This window comes from Nuphar pumila, chromosome 11, assembly GCF_984573655.1.
Source record: "Nuphar pumila chromosome 11, dmNupPumi1.hap1.1, whole genome shotgun sequence".
Lineage (NCBI taxonomy): Eukaryota > Viridiplantae > Streptophyta > Magnoliopsida > Nymphaeales > Nymphaeaceae > Nuphar > Nuphar pumila.
Genome location: NC_143259.1, coordinates 103194864 through 103218714, shown reverse-complemented (window position 1 = coordinate 103218714; position 23851 = coordinate 103194864). Strand labels below are relative to the sequence as shown.

General features: G+C 36.4%; 1 non-coding gene across 1 annotated transcript; it reads left to right on the top strand.

The window, feature by feature from the left end:
* Positions 1-1467: 1467 nt before the first annotated feature.
* Positions 1468-1623, top strand: LOC149822648 (5.8S ribosomal RNA). The gene has a single exon (XR_016426309.1). It is a non-coding gene; the product is annotated as a 5.8S ribosomal RNA (ribosomal RNA).
* The last annotated feature ends 22228 nt before the right edge of the window (positions 1624-23851 follow it).

Below are 23851 nucleotides of genomic sequence, written 5' to 3'. Positions count from 1 at the left end.
ACCGATGTGATCTAGATGCTTGGTTTTATAGAAACAGTTCACACATATTCAAGCATAAAAAATTGCATTTTTTGATCCGACTACGATGATTCAAGAGTCAATTTCTAGCAAATGGACCACGTAGAATGAATCTGCAGGGTTTGATTTGCAAAAAGAAACCATAAAAATGGCTGCTATTGCTAAAGTGGCTGTTATTGCTAACAATAGCAGATACTTATAAAGTCATTGTGATTACTTTGGAAGGCGTCGTTAAGTGGGGTCATTGTTGTTGGCTGAATCAATAAGAGCAACTGGAAAAGTGACTGCTATTAGTGCTACCAATAGCAGCAACCCAATTTTCGGTTGCTGAAGAGCAACAAAGCCCGTATATGTAGCCATATATGTTGTGCTATTGACTCAATAGCGACAACAATTTTACTAATAGTACCCATAAATGTCACCGCTAAAGCTCCTTATCCTTGTAGTGACGGGCACTTATGTAACTTTGCAACTGATCCAAACCCAATATGAGGGGGGGGGGGGGGGATGCACAACAACATTTAAGTCATTGCCCACCCAAACCCTCTTAAGCAACATAAAAATCTGGTTCCACATCCATGACCCACAATGTGAAATAGAATTAGAAAAAGCGCAAGCAAGATTAAGACTTGAGGGCAAGTCTTTTCTAACCCAAGGAGAATAATGCAAAAGCGAAACAAAAGTACCATGTTCATGAGGGTCCATTTAAACCCAATATCCAAATACAAACTAAAAAAAATCCAAATTATATTGGATTGAATCTAAATGAACTCTTATGGATCTGATTCTTATGTTTTGCTTTTGTTTCACTGCAACACTTTTCTCTCTTATATTGGGTTTGGATCAGTTAAGGACTAGGGCAGGCTAGTGCCCACCCTGACCTTGAAATACCCAAGAAAACTTATTGAATTTGGTATAATATACATGATGATAAGATTAGAAATATTTTTTCCAAACCAACCATGATCACAGGAGATCCCTTTGAAATGAGTCAAAATAGATCTGAAGCAGATGGTTGAGATAATAAAATCATGATCCATTCTAAGGGAACCTGATCCTATCTAGGCAAGTTAAAGGTTTGGAGCAAGCTTAGGTCAAACAAGATGAGCTTATGTTGGTTTTGGATTTGGATATATGGTATGCCATGAGGGTATCCACTACTATCCAAAACTAATTGGTTGTGGTATCATGAGATTGGGTCTGGATAATGCGTAGGATGTCACTTTGGGCTGTGTTTAAACGAATTTGATTGAGATCTAATTGAAGTTGATGGAGACTGGGTAGTAGATTCTAAAATTGGTTTGGATGGATCCAATAAATCATATTTGGACTCGTTAACAGTTTTTTGATCCAAATCTAAAACTAACTAGATCTGGGACAAGAAACTTAAGTAAAGGAATGGGCACCCTGCTGCGATGAGTAGGGATGACCCTTTGCCTTCAACAAAATGACTCTCGGCAAAGGATATCTTGGCTCCCACCACGACGAAGAATGCAGCAAAACGCGATACTTGATGTGAATTGTAGAATCCCGTGAATCAGCGAGTCTTTGAACACAAGTTTCGCCTGAGGCCATTTGGCTGAGGGCACATCTGCCTTGGCGTCACGCTATGCATCACTCCCCCTCTCCCCTCTTCGAGTTTAAAATGGATGAAGGAGGAGCGGAGGATTGGCCTTCGGTGCCTTTTTTATGGTGTCGTCTGCTAAAATGTTATCTTACAGCACGATCCACCCACGCACTTTGTTTGCGATGGATTGTTGCACCTCACATGAAGTATTGGAAGCTTGTTGGAACTCTAAAGGCGATATCTTGCCTTAGCTTAGTGACCCCAGGTCGGGTGAGGCCACCCATTGAGTTTAAGCATACCAATAAATGGAGAAAAAGAAACTTACAAGGATTTAATTAGTAAGGGCGAGCGAACCGGCAATAGCCCAGCTTGATAATTGGTAGGCTTCACCTTCCGAATTGCAGGATGTAGAAGTGTCTTTAGCGACGGACTTGACCCAGGTCCCCTAGAAGGGGGCGCCGGAGAGGGTGAGAGCCCCGTCGTGTCGCTCCACGAAGTGCTGTCAACGAGTCGGGTTGATTGAGAATGCAGCCTTAATCGGGGCGTAAATTCTGTCCAAGGCTAAATACGGGCGGAAGACCGATAGCGAACAAGTACCGTGAAGGAAAGATGAAAAGGACTTTGAAATGGGGTTGTTTTGAGGTGTTAACTGGCTCTGAAGGCATTAACGGGCTTCTAGAGAATATTCAGGAGGGCGATGAGGAAGCACGGTGGGGTTGAACCAGTTTTGAATTGAACCGGTTCAGACACCCCATGATAGTTTGGAAGAAAAGGGTGGTCTAGTAAGGGTTCGTAGACTCCTCACCCATCGTCCATGGCTAGCCACCAGTGGAGTTGTCGACTGGTGGCCAAGATCCTAACGGGCCTTCACCTCACTATTAGCAGTCGTGGGAAACAGTGAGGAAGACGGGGGAGCAAGCGGGTGGGGGTCCCGCTGGCCAGGCATGCTGGCAGCAACTCCCTGCTGATTTGAGTGGATTGCAGAGGAGTTGTAAGCTGTGATAGTTTGATGCCACTCCACGGATTCAATAGGATCGTTATTGAGAATCGTCTTGTGGAACGAATTGAGGAAAAGATCTTGGGCCTTGATACTAATTGATGTAAATCAAACCCTGGATTTACGAAATCTAGAAAAAACTATGAACTAGGAAAACAGGAAATTAAGTAAAAAGATGAGAAATGAACTGAATACTGAAAGAAAGAAGTAATTGATATTCAATTCCTGATCATATCAAAACACGCTACCTAATTAATAAACTCTAATTGACGTAAGTTCCTATCATGATTAACTACCTAATTTATGGATCCATCGGTTGGACTCAATATCAAAATACAAACTAAAAGAAAAACAAAACATAGAGTAGATCTAAATAGACCCTTACGGAACTGGTTCTTTTCTTCCGTTCCTGCATCAGGGCAATGAAGGGTAGAACCATCAGGAGGGTGGACCTCTGACGCATTACCTCTTGATGTTCATTCAGGTCATGAAAGGCACCTCAAATACCTTGGTTTTGAGGTGTTCTCAACTAGGGATGGCAGTGGACCAGGGGACAATGGGGCCCGCCCTGCCTCATCCTGTTTGGACTCGGGATGAAGGGCATGAAACGGAGATGGAGGCGGGGATGGACTTACGCTTTCCCCCGCCCCGCCCCATCCCCAATCCTTCAAGGGATGACTATAGACCAAGGGAAAATGAGGCCCTGCCCCGCCTCGCCCCCGTTTGGACCGGGGATGGAGGCGGGGGTGAAGGTTAAAATCCATCCCTGTGCGGGGATGGAGGCGAGGATTTTGAAATGGGGCGAGGGTGGAGACCTTGTCCCCCTCCCCCGTCCCGGTCCACTGCCATCGATCCATTTTTTATCCATCCATATGGAGCATCAATGTCACTAAAAAAAAAAATTTGTGGAACTCATCTAGATGGTAAGCAATCCAACCATGAAGTTAGAGATATGTCATTCATCCAAGACAATAATGTTGACATATTGGCATAAATTGAAATAGGAATACAAAATAAACATCATAGACAACATGGTCGATGCGACGTGCAGGTGCTCGGCATTCTCCTCAGCCTTGACGCCTACGATGAGCCCAAACTTCGAAGTCGACGATGAGCAAGACCCTGAACCCAATAACAATTACAAGCAATAGGTTAGAGGCTATGGTTTCTAGCTTCTCTTATCGTACAATAAGCCCTTTATTTATAATGGAAGATAAGAGGTGGTTACAGAATGTGAACCCTTTACAACCTCGACCCACTAATTCTCATAAGTACCCACTAACAACCCCACTAACCCCTGATTAGTGTCAAACCGGGTCACACTATAGGTTGGACCCAAACCCAAATGTCCTAACACATAATGCTCTCAACGCTCTCCCTGACCTGATCCTCACTCATCATAATTGAAATCATTCTTAATTTGAAGTTGAAGATCTAAAAAATCGTGTATGAACCCTCCGTCCTCCACCATAAGTAGTTCCTCCCCACCATCTCACAACCCAAAATTTGTGTTAATGGAAAAAGAAATCTTGACCGTTGAATGGACTTTGTAATCACCGACCAACCACTTGTTGAAGAGGAGTATATAGGTTGGGAGCTATTAATTAGTTTTGGCCTCCAGTTGGCGTTAATTAGCTGTAACGGCAGGAAATATTTGAATTGGGGATGTGCTCTCAACTCTTCTAAGGATTCCAAATTCTTGGAGGGATGATGATCTGTTGTGGGCCGCACAAGTATATTCCTCGTGTCAAATCACTCTTAGCATTTTCGTTGTTTATTTTTGAAATTAGCCTTGCCCTATCTACCATTTGAGAGTAGGGATGGCAGTGGACCGAGGGAAAGCCGGTCCTCGCCCCGTTTGGACCGGGGATGAAGGGTATGAAACGGGGATGAAGGGTGGGACGAAGGTTAAAATCCATCCCCGTTCGGGGATGGACGTACCCTTTTCCCCACCCCGTCTCATCCCCGTCCCTGCCACTTTTCCCCGCCCCGCCTCATCCCCGCTTGAACCGGGGATGGAGGACATGAAACGGGGATGAAGGCAGGGGTGGAGGTTAAAATCCATCCCCGGGGATGGAGGTTCTAATCTTGAGGCGGGGCGGGGGTGGAGACCTTGTCCCCCGCCCCACTGCCATCGCCTGCACTCGATTCAAACCATGTGAGAGGGATCGTTGTACAAATACTGAGAATCCCTCGTGTTTTTTTTAAGAGTGTTCTTTTGTGTTTCTTTTCTTATGATTGACATGGTCTTATTGTCATATCATTTTTTTCCTTTTTATGGTGTATTCAGGAGTGACCACTTTCGTCAATTAAATCAGCATCTCACTGAAGAGTTTAAAAAGAAATATAGGAGTGATGTTGATGCTGCCCAACTTGTTTTATTATTTGTATTGTGCATGTGCACATAGGGGTGGGCTACCGGCCGGCAGCCCGATGGGACAAGCCAACCTGGCCCACCATGGGCCGGGTTAGGGCCATGATTTTAGGCCCGAGACCGTTATGTACCGGGCCAAAACCTAGCCCATTATATATGTGTGCTGGGCTTGGGCTGGCCCGCGGGCTACCGGGCCAACCCGATGAGCCTGAGTTATTTATTAATCTTTTTAATAATATAAAATTTTAAAATTTAACTATTACATAGTAACTTGAATAACTATTGTTATTTACCTAATTAGTTGCATGGAAACTTGATATTTATTAATTATTATTATTTACCTAATTAGTTGAACTAATTAAGAATTACTTGTATGTAAACTTATTATTCTTTCATTAACCCATAATTTCAGTCAAGCATTTATGCATTTTAAGATTGGGCCAGGTCGGGCTGGACTCTTTGGTTTTAATTTGATTTATGTACAGTGTATCATAGCTAAATTACAATAATAAAATCATTATTGTCTTTCTTCTCAAAAAATAGTTATAGTCTCCACAAGTGATAACTGATTACATGAGACCAAAAATGGTTGAAACCAACCATAGTCACAGTTACGGCCAACATTTTTGACTTCTATGTTGTAATGCTCAGAATTTCTAACCCAAAAATTTATCTTAAAATTTTAATAAAAAAACTTTTTTTTTATCTATAAGCAACAGAAAATGATGTTTTTGTTTTTTCTTCTTGGGCTAAAAAACTCTGGATGGGTTACAGGTATGAATTAACATCATATAAATCAGAGCATTCATTTAGGAAAACCAAAACCATGCATATTATTTACAAGAAAAATACTTAGGATCAAAACAATGTATAAACAAAAATATCCTAAGCTGACCCCTAACTGGATGCTGCCCCTGTCTTTCGCCATCCACTGTCATCAAATGGCTCACCTGAAATCCCCTTTAAAGGGTTACACTTATAATAGTTTGGCAGGCAATATGTCAATTCTAGGTAATTATATAATATTAAAATATATTACTTAAGAAGTCGTACATCAATCATATTCATGCAACTCAGATGTCTTAGTTCATCAAACTAATATTTATGAAGTTTCTCAAAGGTAAAAAACATAACACATGCCTTAAAATAATCACGTAGTTTTATACAAAAGAATAATTATGCTTGAGTATTTGCATTATTAGGGCATGTTTTCATTTCAAACAGTATGAATAAGGTCTTTATTTTGATTTTTAGCCTCACTGTAGGTATTCATAGGGAAAACTTGAGTCATACTGAGACTATACGAGGATTTATTAAGCTATGTATTTTAATATCCCGTATGAATAGCTGACATAATAACCACATGAGATGGTATAATGACCGTGCAAGAGAGTTTCACACTGAGCTTGTTTCAAACATGAGTGCACCTTAACCTTATGCAAAAGTTGTGAAAACTACCAACCTAAGACATACTTGCGGTAGATCTAATCCCCTACCTCCGATGACTAGGGATGTCAAGTTATTACCACTTGAAGAACATGTTTCATTGACAACAGTGTCGATAGGAGTTGCATCACTTACCCTCTACAAGCTGAGCATAATGTTGAATGGGTAACATAGATTTTTTTTTTATTTAAGAGGAACTTATCATTGTATATATTTCTTGTAGGCATTTCAGGGCTCAATAGCCCGCGTATCGCCTTTCGGGTAGCCAAACACTTTATGATACAGTTATATGTACCCACCCATTTAGTATTGCTTTAGCACTTTTGACACTTATGAGCACTTTGCCTGTGAAGGTGGATTGCTTTGCTCTTACAAATACTTCGCCTATGAAGACAGATTCCTTTAAGTGTGTGTGTATGCATATATCATTCATTATTCAAAATTTGCTTCCGGGTAGCCAAACACTTTATGATACAGTTATATGTACCCACCCATTTAGTATTGCTTTAGCACTTTTGATACTTATGAGCACTTTGCCTGTGAAGGTGGATCGCTTTGCTTTTACAAATACTTTGCCTATGAAGACAGATTCTTTTAAGTGTGTGTGTATGCATATATCATTCATTATTCAGAATTTGCATTGGCACCTAATAGAGTACTTTGCCTATGAAAGTGGATCCCAAATATCATATACATCATGCATTTGAGCAAACATAATTAAATTTATGCTCCTCTTTAAAAAAGATAAACATGTTGAACTAAAATCTCATTCACTTAGATTATCCAAAAATTAACTCAAACAACATAACAGAAGTCAAGCATTTTTATAACCGAACCAAATATCATAGTTAAGAGTCGACTCTTGCAGTGGAGAAGTTGATCCTAAGGTCACAACATAAATTAAGAGTCAACTCTTACATAGGCAGAATCCGACCCTCACAACTCACTGAATTCTTCAAACATATAAGTAGGGGTTGACTCATCATTCCAGGGGTCGACCCTTGCTTTACAAAACCGAAATTGTGAAATAACAAGGGTTGACTCTTTGTAGAGCATGAGTCAATCATCCCAGTTTTACAAAAATATAGACATCATAAGTAGGGGTTGACTCATTAGTGCAGGGGTCGACTCATCAGTGCATGGGTGGACCCTTGTTATACAAAATTTAGTTTCAATACATGAATCAACTCCGACAATGCATGAGTAGACCCTCGTAAAAATAGAATACAATCCTAAAAATCAGGAGTCGACTCATGCGAAGTAAGAGTCAACCCACTAGGCTTTTAAATAGAAACTTAATAGTAGGATTCAACTCTTGCAAAGCATGAGTCGACCTTGAATGCGAGAAAATATAGTTTATTCACAAAATTATGCAAGCGAACATATTTAAACATATTTTATTATAAAATAACACATGCAAAAATATATATTTTAATACTATGAATTTATGAGCATTTGGCATAAAATCCTACCTCAAACTAGAAAGCAAAGGTGTGCACGTATCTCGAGTCCTCATACCGACTAGTGGCAGCCATGGAGGAGTTGCGACACCCCTATCCCGCATAACAGAAAATAAAAAGAAAATGAAGAAGAAGAAGAAGAAGACAGAGAGAGATGAGGGAGTCAAGAGGGTGGCAGTAGGGTCGGGTGAGAGAGCGTGTAAGGGAGAGGGTGCGTGAAGAGGAAAGGCAGTGTGGTGGTGGTGGTAGTAGTGGTAGTGGCAGCAAAGGTGGTGGTGGGTGGAAGAGGAAGGAGAGAGATGTTAAAGAAGGGGAAAGAGGAAGGAGAGGGAGGGAGGGAGAAGAGAGTGTAGAGAGGAGAGGGATGACGTTAAAGGGGGAGGTGGGCCTCCTATTTATAGGGGAAAGGGGTGGTAGGTAGGTTTAGCCAAGTGGTAGCTCAACTTCACCACATGGCATGGCCAGCCACCACTTGGCATGGCCTCTAATGCCATGTGGTCCTCAAAAGGACCAAAAAATCTTCCTACAAAAAGATTTCCTAACAACTCCTTTTTTCTCTCTATTTACCCCAAAATTCTCATTAATTTACAACATTTGCCATTATCTTTAAAACCATAAATTTTTATAAAATCTCTACCATATCTCTTAACTAAATTGCCCCTTGACCATTCTCAATTTACCAATTATGTCCCTATGCCAAAATTTATGATTTTGCCCTTAACCATAATTATTATTTTTAGTTGGGTTTAGATCAATTTGATCCAAATCCAATTCATTATATTATATATATACCATATAGTTAAATTGATATGATATCCGTTTGGATCCAAATTGACTCAAAACCCTCTTTATTTTATCATTTATTCTTAGTATGGGCTTAATTTTTTTCATAGTAAGGATCCAAAAGGTGGATCCGTTTGGACTCATTTAAAGTAGCTTTTTTGTTTGTATCCTGAATCCAATCTAATTTTCCTTCTGGATTGGATCCATCAAATGGATCCCAAAAATGAATTGAGTAACTTGGGTCACTTTCTTTATTCGTAATTGATTATTGTTTCATGACCCTGAAAAGTCATACTAAATATGCCATAATATAAAAAAAATATCTCCATGTAACAAAAAGACTATTTAAAGAGTAACTATTGCAATATTCTTTCCTTAAAAATGTAATCAAATTGTTGAAATAATATTATGATTTTTATCCTTGCTTTTCTATAGTTTTAATTATATTATTCTTTCTTTTATTATGTAAAGAAAGGATTTCTATTGTAACGACCCCAACTCCTACCTTTGAAAAATGCGAAATTTTTTTTTTTTGAATTTTTTTTTTCTAAGAGTTGCGGAAAACTTCCCAGAGACCTGGGGTCCCTACAGTTCCAATTTCAGTTGGATAACCACACACCACAAACGAAGTTGCAATTATCATCCATATCAACCAACTAAAACTCTTTTATTAATGAGTAATAAAATTTCAAAGACAAAGTTTTCTTCAACTGAAAGTAAAGTAACAATTGCAGAATTTAAAAGAACTGAAAGACAAAAGAAAGAGCCACAATATCCTCTACTGAAGCTGACAAGTCCAAGTATAACTCATCCATCCCCAGATGCATGTCCAACTTCACTGTTCACCATTTCCTGTGAAAAACCAACAAAGTAGGGTGTCAGAACCGAAATTCTGAGCACAGCTACTTCTAAAGAAACCAGATGAGAGAAAGAACATGGATAAGATTTCATGCAGTAATTTGAGTGAGTGCAGATATAAAATTTTCAACATCTAAATTTTCATAACTACCAATGATTTCATTTACTCACCAATCAATAACAGTAAACAATGTCATATATCAACAACTAAATAACCAACCTTTCAGCATGATTTCACGAAGTAAAGCGTATGCTACCACCAAATGATGTCATGATATCAAGAATGATTCAAACATGCATGATCTAATGCATAACAGAAAAATGCATGATTATGTGCAATGCATGATTTCTTCTGTTATCTTTCATTTAAGTTTCATCTTTCCATATGCATGCCCTATTAGATGCACACATCTTTAAGTTTCTCTTTTTAATTACCGTGGCCCGCGGATACACCAAACGGGTACAAACCCCGAGGTCAAGTAGGTTCCCAGGGTAGCTTAACACACAATTTGTATTTTATTACTGGGTTCCAACTTAGCCCTCGACCGATATCAGGAAACAACACCATCCATCGGAACATTAGACCTCCACATCTAATGTCGGGGACACAAGGGACACCCCACGCCCACAAGTGCCACTTTCTTGGTACCATAAACTCACAGCTGTGACTAACACACCACTCCCGGGTAAAGTGGCGGATTCTCTCTAAAACCGTGGCCAGGAGAAGAACCTCAATATCGGGTTCAGGGGCAACAATGCACACGGAGTTTTTGTATCCTCACAGTCTCCCCAAGACCGGATAACTAAGATTCTCATACTCCAGATGAGATATCCCAGAAGGTATATTACACTGTTCTTATTCATTATATTTTTATTTAAAGTTCATTCTTTAAGTTTGCCACACATATGCAAAAAGTAAAGTGAAAACCCCGCATCCTCCCTTGCAGGGACCCATTCGGGACTCCAGCCCGTGTAAACACAAAGAACAGTGTAGTAAAGTGCCAAACCATCTTATGTGGTTTAAGTGATGCTTTAAAAAAAAACATATATAAAAGAAAACCAAACTCACGGCTCTCCAGGCCGGTGATGGTCCAATTTGGCCATCGGTGCATCACGTAATAAAACCAAATTAGTGATCAATTTACAACACTAGGCCAAAATGTCAAAAGCATAAATATTCATGCCCCAAACATATGCACGTCATAATTTATTCATATGCATTTTCAATGTGTGTGTTACCTACATCACATAGGGGTCTTAACCAATCCATAGTTTCTTTAAGTGTGTGAGTGTGCATGTACCTTTTCACATGTAAATCAAGTATACATGCAACTAAATGTGACCCCAAATACAAGCAACATCCTAGTATAGTCATCAAATATTTCTCATGTGACTAATTCTACAACACAACACTGATGCCCAGTTCATTCACCCCATTCTTGGTTCTATTTCAGTATAATATGCATGATTCAGTTAACATGATTGAGCAGTGAACATATCCACCCAAACGGGTAGTGACGTATTACAGAAAACGAACTCTACAGCCCTACTAGAGCCTGCTAATCTCGAATCCCACATGTGCATGAGATAAGTCTTTACATGTTCAGCAACCAAGTACAAGAATATCAGAATAATCAAAAGGATACAGTACAAGCTACCATAAATGTACGTTACATTGGAAATACAATTTATGTAACATGTTTAGAAATATCGACAATAAACGATTGCAGTTGAAACAGGTTACAATTGAATAATAAAGCTTTATATTCGGCCAAACTAAATACTTAAAAATTCTGAACATCTTCAATGTATAGTATGTATGGTTTCATATCATGTTAGGACAACAAAAAAAAACAACAACCAAACAATGTACATCATTATGAATGATCAATCTTATGCTGCCATTACATATAACTGTTTATAATCATAAGGGAGAAATCAACCTACACAACATGAATGGGTTATTAATCACGAAATCAAACTCCAAAATTATCTCATGAATGACACTTGGATCTATAATAATTCAAACTCGTTGGAGCAAACATGTACATGTTTATCATCCTAACGGAGCAATTGGTTTATACATTCTGAAAGGGGTCAGTGAGCATGCATTAAACCTCCCAAAAATTAATTCATAAAGACACTTGATTTTACAACAATTCAACTTGTTGAGGCCACCTCTTTTTTTTTTTCAATATTTTACGCAGATTCAGTTCAGGTGCATTTCCATGTGGAAAACAACACATTAACAAATCTTTGATCATGCTTGGAGTTCAGTAAATCAGATGAATATCCATAGAAAATAGGCAGACATATCGTGAATAATATCATGGCATAGCAGAAAATGCACAGCATACATATTTTTTTTTTTTTGAATCATACGAGTTACAGGCCAGCACCCAGCCGACTGGGTCGGCTGGGCCTGCTATGGCCCGGCTCACAGCATGTAAAGCACCCAGAATAAACAGACTTCAGTTTCCTCTTTCCCTTTAGTATTTAGGTTATTGGGTCCCAAAACAGAAATCACCCAAAAATTAGGGTTATCCATTTCAAAGAATCGGAAATCCCACGAATGGGGCTAGTCCGATACCACAGCCAAACCCCAAATCGTTTGGGCTAGGAATTTTTGCAACGTAGGGTTAGGTAAGAAAAATCCCCAAATCGATTTGGGATAAACTTTGCTACAGTTTAGGGTTAGGTACAGTGAATCCCCAAATCGTTTGGGTTTTCGAAATGGGGAAACAACCTAATCCCCGAATCCTCCCCTCAATCCACCCATGGAATCGAACCCACGTTCGATTCCTCATCCCGAGTCCAAGAAGTACCGTACATTTCTCCGATGACTTTGCTGGCGATCAGAGACAGTCGTGGCGGGAGCACCGGGCTGGCTGGAGTCGCCCCCACTGCTGTCGTGACAGGGATGCTCGAGGAGGGCTGATGGTTGCTGGTTGCTCGTCGGCGACCTTCTTTCTTCCGGCGTGTGCGCACCGAGCGAGTGAGAGAGACGGGGAAAGATGGGGGACTGAGTGGAGAGAGAGAGGCGAGGGATGGGAAACCCTAACTCCCCATCCTCCCTTTTATTAGCCCCCCTCAAGCCGTGATGGGGGGGGAGGTCGGTTATGCCCTGCGTAACCCCCCTCCTGCCCCCCTTCCTTTTCTGATACAACGTATCGGGCAACCCTTATCGGGTTGCCCTTTTCTCTTAAAAGGGCTATCATAGAGTGGGGCTCGGGTCCGAACCCGGGACCCGCAACCCGGCCCCAAAACAATATGGATCCACAAGTGGATCCCAATGGATCCACTGTGGATCCTCGGATAAACTTTTAAAAACTTAAAAATTTTATTTATTTTAAATCTCACTTTAAACATAAAAATTTTAACCCCCAAAATATGGATCCGCAAGTTGGATCCAAGTGGATCCAACTGTGGATCCTCGAATTTGCTTAATATATATACATATATATAGGTATATTTCTAATTTATTACTAATTATTTTAGTATAACGCAAACATTTAAGCGTAAATACCCCTTTATGGGTCCTAGATCCGAAATATGGATTTAGGCCCAATTTGAATTAATTTGAAATATTTTCAAATAAGAAATCTCGGGTTTTACATCTATCATATTTTATATTTTTCAAACAAATAAATCAATAAAATATTTGTGCCAATTTGGTGCCAAAATTGATCAGGCCATATGGGTGGATTTGGATTGTGATTGAGTCTATCAACATCCATTTCCTTTTTTTAGCAAAAAAATATTTAGAAATATTCTCTCTCTCTCTCTCTCTCTCTCTCTCTCTCTATATATATATATATATATATATATATATATATATATATATATATACTAATGAAGGTAAGGAACTAATGAGCAAAAATCACTCTTGATAAAAAATGTTGTAATTTTTTGTAGATCAAATGTTACAGATGTGATTTACATGGTTTGTTTAGTAGGAAACTTATTTTGAATCATGTGATTATGACAAGTAATTAGGTTTTTAAAGGGGTTTAAAAATCAACTACCCATAATGTGCTAAAATTTCATAACTCAAAAAATCACGTTTTACATCATAAAAGTAAAATCAAAGGCTTTATCCCTAACAAACAAACCATGATGAACACATCTATGTGGTTAGAGTGAGTCGATACAACTAAAACCTATGATTTCAAGGTCATCAGTTCCTTGTCTTCATTAGTAGAAAATAATTTTCTTATATATATATATATATATATATATATATATATATATATATATATATATATATATATATATATATATATGAGCATATAGATGTATTCTACATGCTGGTTTTTATAGGAATGTATTCTTGGATAATTTGATTTTGTCACGGGTAGTTAGGTTCTTATAAGGTTTGAAAATAGATGAACTACAATTCATATAAACTTTCAAGCTGAAAAATTCATGTTTTCTCATTGAAAACATGATCAAGTGTTGCTTTCTAACATATCAACCATGTTGAACTCATTTTGTAGGGTAGGAATTTTTGAAAAACACCTCAATCCTTTTCTGTTTACATGCATATGTGGGGTAGGGACTTTAGAAATGTGCTCTGCAAGAGAGATGGAGAGAGAGAGAGAGAGAGAGAGAGAGAGAGAGAGAGAACACAAGTTATGCAAGTTGCACTCATTTAACATTAGCTACTTACAACTGCAATGGCCTTAGAAGGTAGACTTTTGTCGAAAATAATCATCTTAAATTTAAGTTATCTAGTTAAGTTTAAATGTGTTGGTGCTCTCCACACCAAATGAGAGAGAGAGAGAGAGAAATATGCACTTGGGCAGACATGGTGGTCATATATCTTCATGCATAAGCTACAACAATGCATATCATAAAAGCCATAATTAGCATATTGTATAGAACTCCATCTCATTTGCACCACAACCACTAGAAAAGCCAATTAAGACATTTATTATTAAATACAAAAAAGAACAATTCTACTACACTTTTTGAAATAGGTAAATGTGCAAAAAGAAAAAGGAGTGTTCTTTGAATTCATGACATCATACAATTTCTTGTACATATTATGCTATTGATGCTTAATGTATACATGGCACAAAATTGGACAGAAAAATCTCTCTCTCTCTCTCTCTCTCTCTCTCTCTCTATATATATATATATATATATATATATATATATATATATATATATACGGTTAATATTGGCTACTAATGAAGGTACAAAACTAATAAATAGAAATCACTTTTTTCTTCAAAAATTTCCAATTTTTTGTAGATCAAATGTTAAAGATTTGATCTACATGGTTTGTCTTTCTAATGTTTTGCTTCTTGGTTCACGATAGTGAATCTCTCAACCATCGCAGGTTGCTTGCTTGCACAAAGGACTCGATCTAACCAATCAGAAATGCCCCCTTTCTTAATGACTCACAATGCTATGGCTTACTCCACTGTGAGCTGAAAGGCAAGGCAAAAAATCATTTAGTGAAAAAAAGTTAAAAGTGTGTTTCGTTCTTGAATCATTCATTTGATAGACGTGAATCTCCTATGGCTGGATACATGCAGTTCACTCGGCCTATTGGAAGTGTATGATTGATTATGCTAGAACTTCCTGCTAGAGTGTTCATACATCCATGGGGAAGAGGACCGAACATAACTTGCCATGGTTTAACAATTTTATGGAAGTGAAGATTTTTGAAAAGATCATTAGTGGTTGTCAAGTTATGCCTTCAGAACATCGACTCCACAGAGTAGACCTAACAGATTAACTTTTCCTTGTTTAATAGTAATTTATCGTGTTCCCTTTGTCATTGACATGTGTTGGTTTTGTTTCTTGTGAGCCAAGATAAGAGACTAGATTGGACTTGGATTATCCCATAAAATTCTAATTATTTGTTTAATTTATGTGTATATAAAGTTGGTTGTGGTGGTTTTCAAGGTTGGATCCAAATAAAAAAACAACATGATAAAACAAATTGACATACTTGGATAGGTCTATGTTGGAGTCCAAGACATGGCTGTCAATGAGTCAGGTTTGTCTTGGGTGTTTAACACAACCTGAACCCAGATATGCGGTATGTACCTAAGAAGTTCTGACCCAAAAGTTATTTGGGTCAGCCAAATCTAACTCAAATAGCATGTGGGTAAGGTTATTTTAGCTATGATTTTTTTCAGGTATCTAACCCAACCCAACTAACTTAAATATAAGCATCATATAAGGATTTCTGAAAATATTGAATTTATCAATAGCTGACATCCTATCTTTTATTTGGTTAGTATAGTGTTCTCGTAGTTAAGTCGGTCACATTTAAAGTTTGTCTTTGAAGAACTTATATAATATATTACATGTTGTACTTACTAAAATTTAAAGTTACACTTAATCTTTATACGTCATGTACATCAAAAATGAGTTTGCTCACTATTTGTAAAAGAAGCTCATTTTCTATAGTTATTTATTTTGAAAATTCAAACAAAATAGGATTTTCCAGACCTGATCGCATACACTTCAACCCAAGAAAACAAGGCCTTGCTCTCTCTCTCTCTCTCTCTCTCCATATATATATTCATGTATTAAATAATTGATGCTTTTGTGGTTAAATTTCTCTAAAAAAAGATAAACAATCAGACACATGTTATTATTTTTGTTTTTAAGAAAAATTTGGCGTCCTTATATGATTCTTTAGTTTTCTTGTGTCGCTTAATCTTGAAGGAAAATTTGGTGTTCAATGAGTTGTACCATATATTTATATCATGGAATATTTCATTTTCATCTTTGCATTGATGGTGTTGCTTTTGCAGTTAAAGATTCTTCAAGAATTCAATATATGTCTCTAAAAGGTACTTGTGAAAGCAAACGATAAACATGAAGTTTGGCATTTTTATTTATTGTGAGGTTTCTAAATCGACACTATTATCTGGTTTTTTCTTTAACACATTATAGCTTATGAAGGATGACAATTCTTCACACATTAAAATTAGTATCTCTTGTTACGACAATGAAGCCGTACATGATACTTCAAGTACAAGGTTTTGATGATGAACAAGTAAAGCAACTGCATTTCAGCTAAGGCAATGAAGAAAGATGACAAGAATTGAAGAATTCGATGAAGAATCTTTAAAGACTTGTGTGCAAATGTAAAATTTATCTAATGTCTTAGATTCTTGTAAAAGCCTTACTTAGAGTGCATATTTAGGTTGCATTTCACCTAAAAAGTCTTTAGAAAAACTTTTCTAAAAGAACCCTTCATGAAAATCTTTTTAGAAAACTCTTTATTTAATTTTTCGTGTTTATTAGTCGACCAATAGACTCACCAGTCGACTAATCCTTTCGCGCCAAATTTTCTAAACAAAATATCATTTTTGTCAAATTAGTCGATCGAAGGTTTTATCAGTCGACCGGACAGAATGTCTGTTTTCTGGAAATTTAGCAGCAGTCGACTAATGATTTTATCAGTCGACCGGACAGAACATGTATTTTCAGAAAAATTTAGCAGAAGTCGACTGACAGTGAATTTGTGAGTTGAGTATTTTAACAACCTCAAAAGCCAATTGCATTTTATTTTGCATTCATAAGAAGGCGCGTAGGTTGATTGTAAGTTGATTATTTTACTTTTTCTGTAAAAGGAAGGACTCCTTGGTTTAAAGAAGTTGTTTGCTTTCAGTAGGTGTGTTACTGAAAGTGGGACCGGATTTGGTCTGTATGATCTTGTAGTTACACAAGATTGATAGTGGAAATCTCAAGCTGGTTTTGCTTGAGGACTGGATGTAGGTCGGGAAAGACCAAACCAGGATAAATTATTGTGTTCTTTGTGTGATTGCTTTACGAATTACAAAATCCGTCAAAATTCCGCAGACGATATTTAAAAGCACTATTCACCCCCTCTCTAGTGCTCGTTGTCTCGATCCTACTGCACTTTCATTTGGTATCAGAGCAGGTTTGCTATTATTTTGATTTGACCATCATCTAGCATGACAACAACATCATCTCAGCACAAAGAATGATGCTCTTCTGTTCGTCCTCCTCTCTTCGACGGAACAAACTATGGATACTAGAAAGTGAGAATGACAATATTCTTACAATTCATGGATCTCGAAATTTGGAAAGTTGTTTCAGAAAAGTACCAAATGCCATCAACTGATTTCAGTCAATGGACCGATGAAGAAAAGAAGACTGCTTCACTTAATGCCAAGGCTATGAATGCATTGTATTGTGCCGTTGACAAGGTAGAGTTCAATCGCATCTCTCAATGCTCTACAGCAAATGATATCTGGCATACTCTTCTCATGACTCACAAAGGTACGTCAAAGGTAAAGGAATCTAAAATCGCTTCTTTAGTTCATAAATTTGAATTATTTAAAATGAAGCAAAATGAATCTATATCGGACATGGTAACAAGAATGACCGATATCACTAACACTCTAAAATCTCTTGGAAAAGAATATTCACAAATGGATTTAGTCAGAAAAATTCTAAGGTGTTTAACTCCTGAATGAGAGAGAAAAACCACAGCTATTGAGGAAACAAATGATTTAAACACTCTCACTCTTGAAGATTTGGTTGGTAACCTAATGGCGTATGAAGTCCAACTTCAAGACAGACAAGAAGAAGAACCCAAGAAGAAATCTCTTGCTTTTAAGGCTATCCCTGACTCTGAAAATTCAGAAGAAGATGAAGATGAAGATATTGCCCTCATCACAAGGCAATTCAAAATATTCATAAAAAAGGAAAGATTTCAAAGAAAGGTAAAGAAAGCGGATTCTTCCAATCCTAATGAAGTCAAGTGCTTTAACTGCAAAAAGGCGGGACACATCAAGAAAGATTGTCCTCTTTTCAAAATCAAGCCTAAGGACAAATTCAAGAAGAAAAAGGCATTTCAAGCATGTTGGGATGATAGTGATTCCTCTTCCGATGAAGAATCAAATGAAGAAGTTGCCAACATGTGTTTTGTAGCTCAAGAAGACTCGGTAAGTCAATTTGAGTATGATGATTTATATGCTAAATTTAAGAGTCTAAGTTCTAAAAACAAAGAGTTAAAAACTGAAAATTCAACTTTTGACTTTCAAAACAAAGTGTTACTTCAAGAGATAGAAGATCTCAAGAAGGAAAACTCTTGTCAAGCATTTGAGATAAAAGAAATTGGAATTATAACCAACCTCTTACAAAAAGAAATATCTAGTCTAAAAGAAAAATCAAATGATCTTCTTTCTATAGTGACCAAATTCACAAATGGACAAGAGAATCTAGAAAGACTTCTTGGTTCTCAAAGATGCTCGGTTAATAAAACCGGATTGGGATATAGCTTCTTTGATACTCAAAATAAATCAAACTATGTGGTGAAGAATCAAAGACAATATTCTCAACCATTTGTTCAAAGAACTAAATTTTCTAGTTATAATAGAAATGCATCTAATCATGGAACTTATAATGCTTATAAGCCTAGACATGATTACTCTAGAAATGCTAATTCTTTTTATAGAAAGAATATTTATTATCAAAGGAAACCAAAATCCAAATGGATATGAGTTCCTAAGACTAACTCTCATGGACCCAAAAATAGAAAGAGGTCAAATGCTTTGTCTTCTAATTTTGTTGTAGGTACACAAAATAAGGAGCAAATGGATATTGGACAGCGATTGTTCCAAACATATGACTGGAAGGCCGAAGTTATTTTCCACCCTCCAAAGTAAGGATGGAGGAACCGTCACCTTTGGTGACAATAACAAGAGAAAAGTAATCAGTATTGGTAACATTGGTAATCCAAAATTTCCCTTGATAGAAAATGTTCTTTTAGTAGATGGTTTAATGCATAATTTATTATCCATTAGTCAATTATGTGATAAAGGTTTTCTTGTTTCTTTTGAACATGATTTATGCTTAATTTCTGATTTTCAATCTAAAAAGATCATTTTTAAAGGTAAAAGAAGGAACAATGTGTATAAACTTTATCTAGATGAGTTACCCACTTTTAATGAAAAATGTCTTATTGTTTCAAATGAAATTCAATGGTTATGGCACAAGAGACTTGGACATGTTAACTTTAAAATTATTTCCAAGTTATCCAAGAATGATCTTGTTAGAGGCCTACCTAGAATACCATATAAGAAAGATCACTTATGTGATGCTTGCCAAATGGGTAAACAAATCAAGAGTTCTTTTAAAGCAAAAGATATAGTTTCAACAAAACGTCCTCTTGAACTTTTACATTTAGATCTATTTGGACCATCTAGAATTCAAAGTTTGAATGGTAGCAAGTATGCTTTTGTTATAGTAGATGACTATTCTCGATTTACATGGGTGATTTTTCTAAAAAGCAAAAATGATGCTTTTTCTGAATTTTTTAAACTTTGTAGAAGAATTACAAATGAAAAATCTACATCTATTATTAAAATTTGTAGTGATCATGGTGGTGAATTTCAAAATAAATTTTTTCTAAAGTATTGTGATTTACATAGTATATCTCACAACTTTGCTTTTCCTAGAGCGGCTCCACAAAATGGAGTTGTTGAAAGAAAAAATAGAACTTTGCAAGAATGTGCTAGAATCATGCTTCAAGATAAAAATTTACCTAAATACTTTTGGGCTGAAGCAATAAATACAACATGTTATGTTTTAAACCGTGTTCTTATTCGACCAATCTTACATAAAACATGTTTTGAATTGTATTATGATCGTATACCAAAGATCTCATATTTCAAATTTTTTGATAGTAAATGCTTCTTGTTAAATACCAAAGATAATCTTGATAAGTTTGATTCAAAATCAGATGAATCAATATTTCTTGGATATTCTTCTAGAAGTAAAGCTTATCGTGTTTTTAATAAAAGAACATCTTGCATTGAAGAATCTTTACATGTTACATTTGATGAGAATTGTGAGCAGGTTATACATCTAAGCGAAGGAGAAGAAGTTATACTTCAAAAAGAACCTTTGATAGAGAGTACTTCTCAAGAAAATGTTCCTCTTCAACCGGTTTGGAAAGAAGTTCCCAATCATCCACATGAACAAGTTATTGGAGAAATAAAGAGTGGTGTCCAAACTAGAAGGCAATTGCAATATATTGCAAATATTGCTTTCATATCTAAAATAGAACCAAAAAATATCAATGAGGCTTGTGATGATGAATTTTGTTTTTTGGCCATGTCTGAAGAACTTAACCAATTTACTAGGAATGATGTATGAGATCTAGTTGATAGACCAAAGGATCATCTAGTAATTGGAACAAGATGGGTCTTTCGAAATAAGCTGAACGAAAATGGCAAAGTCATTCGAAACAAAGCAAGGCTAGTAGCACAAGGCTATAATCAAGAAGAAGGCATATATTTTGATGAAACCTATGCACCAGTGACTCGATTGGAGTCAATTCGAATGATGCTTGCTTTTGCTAGTTATATGAATTTTAAGTTATATCAAATTGATGTTAAGAGTGCATTCTTAAATGGACACATCAATGAAGAAGTTTATGTAGAGCAACCTCCAGGCTTTGAAAATGAGAAATATCCAGAAAAAGTCTACAAATTAAAAAGAGCTTTGTACAGACTTAAACAAGCACCAAGAGCGTGGTATGAAAGACTACGAAATTTTCTAGAACAATTTGGTTTCTCCATTGGTCGGGTAGACTCCACTTTATTTATTAAAAATCTTAATTCAGATATTCTTATTGTGCAAATTTATGTTGATGACATAATATTTGGTTCTACTAATGATTCTCTTTGTAAAGAATTTGCTAAAGCTATGCAAGAAGAGTTTGAAATGGGCTTGATGGGTGAATTAAACTACTTTCTTGGACTTCAAATAAAGCAAACTGAAGAAGAAATCTTCATCAATCAGGCTAAGTATACAAAAGAACTTCTCAAGAAATTTGGGATGGACTCATCGAAATCAAGAAGAAATCCTATGAGTACAACTACTTCTCTTGATAAAGATGAAAATGGTAAAAATATAGATACTAAACTCTACAGAGGTATGATCGGATCTCTATTATACTTAACTGCTAGTCGACCTGATATAATGTTTAGTGTTTGTATGTGTGCTAGATTTCAAGCTAATCCAAAAGAATCTCATTTAACTGCAGTAAAACAAATTCTTCGTTACTTGAAAGATACTTCAGATTATGGTTTGTTTTACCTAAAATCATCTTCCTTTGATTTAGTTTCATATAGTGATGCAGATTTTGCAGGAAGTAAATCTGATCGCAAGAGTACTAGCAGAACTTGTCATTTCTTAGGAAATTCCTTAGTCTCTTGGTTTAGTAAAAAGCAAAATTCAGTGTCACTCTCAACAACTGAAGCAGAATATATAGCGACTAGTTTAGCGTGTTCACAAGTACTATGGATGAAACAGACCTTAAAAGATTTTGGTTTGAATTACTCCACAACAACTATTTATTGTGATAACACTAGTGCTATATATAAATCTTTTGAAAAATCCTGTTCAGCACTCAAGAACTAAGCATATTGAAGTTAGACATCATTTCTTAAGAGATCATATGTTAAAAGGAGATATTTCATTAAATTTTATATCCACTAATGAACAACATGCCGATATCTTCACTAAACCACTTAAAAATGAAGATTTTATGAGAATTAGAAGAGAACTAGGCATTTGCTCATTTTTAGATTTATAAAATTTGTTTTTTAATACCCTTTTTTTTTTATTTGCATTTTGCTTATGCTATGTCTGCCCTTACTCTTTTTTATTATGACAAAGGGGGAGAAAAAGATAAGATAGAACTTGCATGAGAAACAGGAGAAAAAGATAAGATAGAACTTGCATGAGAAACAGGAGAAAAAGATAGAAGATAGAACTTGCATGGAAATTGAAAATTGGAGAAAAGGACAAACATGGAAATTGCATTATGTGAAAGCATTGAAAATTGCATTCTTGAAAAAAAATTTAGAAATGCATGAAGTAATGATGGAAATGCAAAACAATCAATATGTGATATATGTGCTTTGATTGTACTAACTTCTGATGTTTTGCAGCATATTGATAGGGGGAGTAAAATCTCCATCTATGCATATAAATGCTCCATGTTTGATTAGTTTGTCATCATCAAAAAGGGGGAGATTGTTACGACAATGAAGTCGTACATGATACTTCAAGTACAAGGTTTTGATGATAAACAAGTAAAGCAACTGCATTTCAGCTAAGGCAATGAAGAAAGATGACAAGAATTGAAGAATTCGATGAAGAATCTTTGAAGACTTGTGTGCAAATGTAAAATTTATCTAATGTCTTAGATTCTTGTAAGAGCCTTACTTAGAGTGCATATTTAGGTTGCATTTCACCTAAAAAGTCTTTAGAAAAACTTTTCTAAAAAAACCCTTCATGAAAATCTTTTTAGAAAACTCTTTATTTAATTTTTCGTGTTTATTAGTCGACCAATAGACTCACCAGTCGACTAATCCTTTCGTGGCAAATTTTCTAAACAAAATATCATTTTTGTCAAATTAGTCGATCGAAGGTTTTATCAGTCGACCGGACAAAATGTCTGTTTTCTGGAATTTTAGCAGTAGTCGACTAATGATTTTATCAGTCGACCGGACAGAACATGTATTTTCAGAAAAATTTAGTAACAGTCGACTGAAAGGTTTTTCAGTCTACTGATGATATTATCAGTCGACTAACTTTTTCTCTAGTCGACTAAGTTTCAAATCTTCAGATTTTCAAACGGCTCAATAAATACATCAGTCGACCGACGATAACTGTCAGTCTACTAATATTTGAAAATCAGTCGACTAACTACTGTTCGAGTCGACTAATTTTATCATTTTTTTGTAATTTTTAAAAAGACCCGTCTTTTCATTTTTCAAGCGTTTTGATCGTTCAAAATAGACTGTTTTGACACCCTTTCATACCCTCAACGTATGAAATCTTTCAACTATAAATATGAGTGCATTCTACATGCAAAATCAATCAAATTGAAAGCAATTTCATTGAATTACTCTTTGCTTTTCACTCATATTCATTTTCTCACTCACTTGATATTTTTCACTCAAATTCCTTTGAGAGACAGTGAATTCGTGAGTTGAGTATTTCAACAACCTCAAAAGCCAATTGCATGTTATTTTGCATTCATAAGAAGGCTCGTAGGTTGATTGTAAGTTGATTATTTTACTTTTTCTATAAAAGGAAGGACTCCTTGGTTTAAAGGAGTTGTTTGCTTTCAGTAGGTGTGTTACTGAAAGTGGGACCGGATTTGGTCTGTATGATCTTGTAGTTACACAAGGTTGATAGTGGAAATCTCAAGTTGGTTTTGCTTGGGGACTGAATGTAGGTCGGGAAAGACCGAACCAGGATAAATTATTGTGTTCTTTGTGTGATTGCTTTGCGAATTGCAAAATCCATCAAAATTCCGCAGACGATATTTA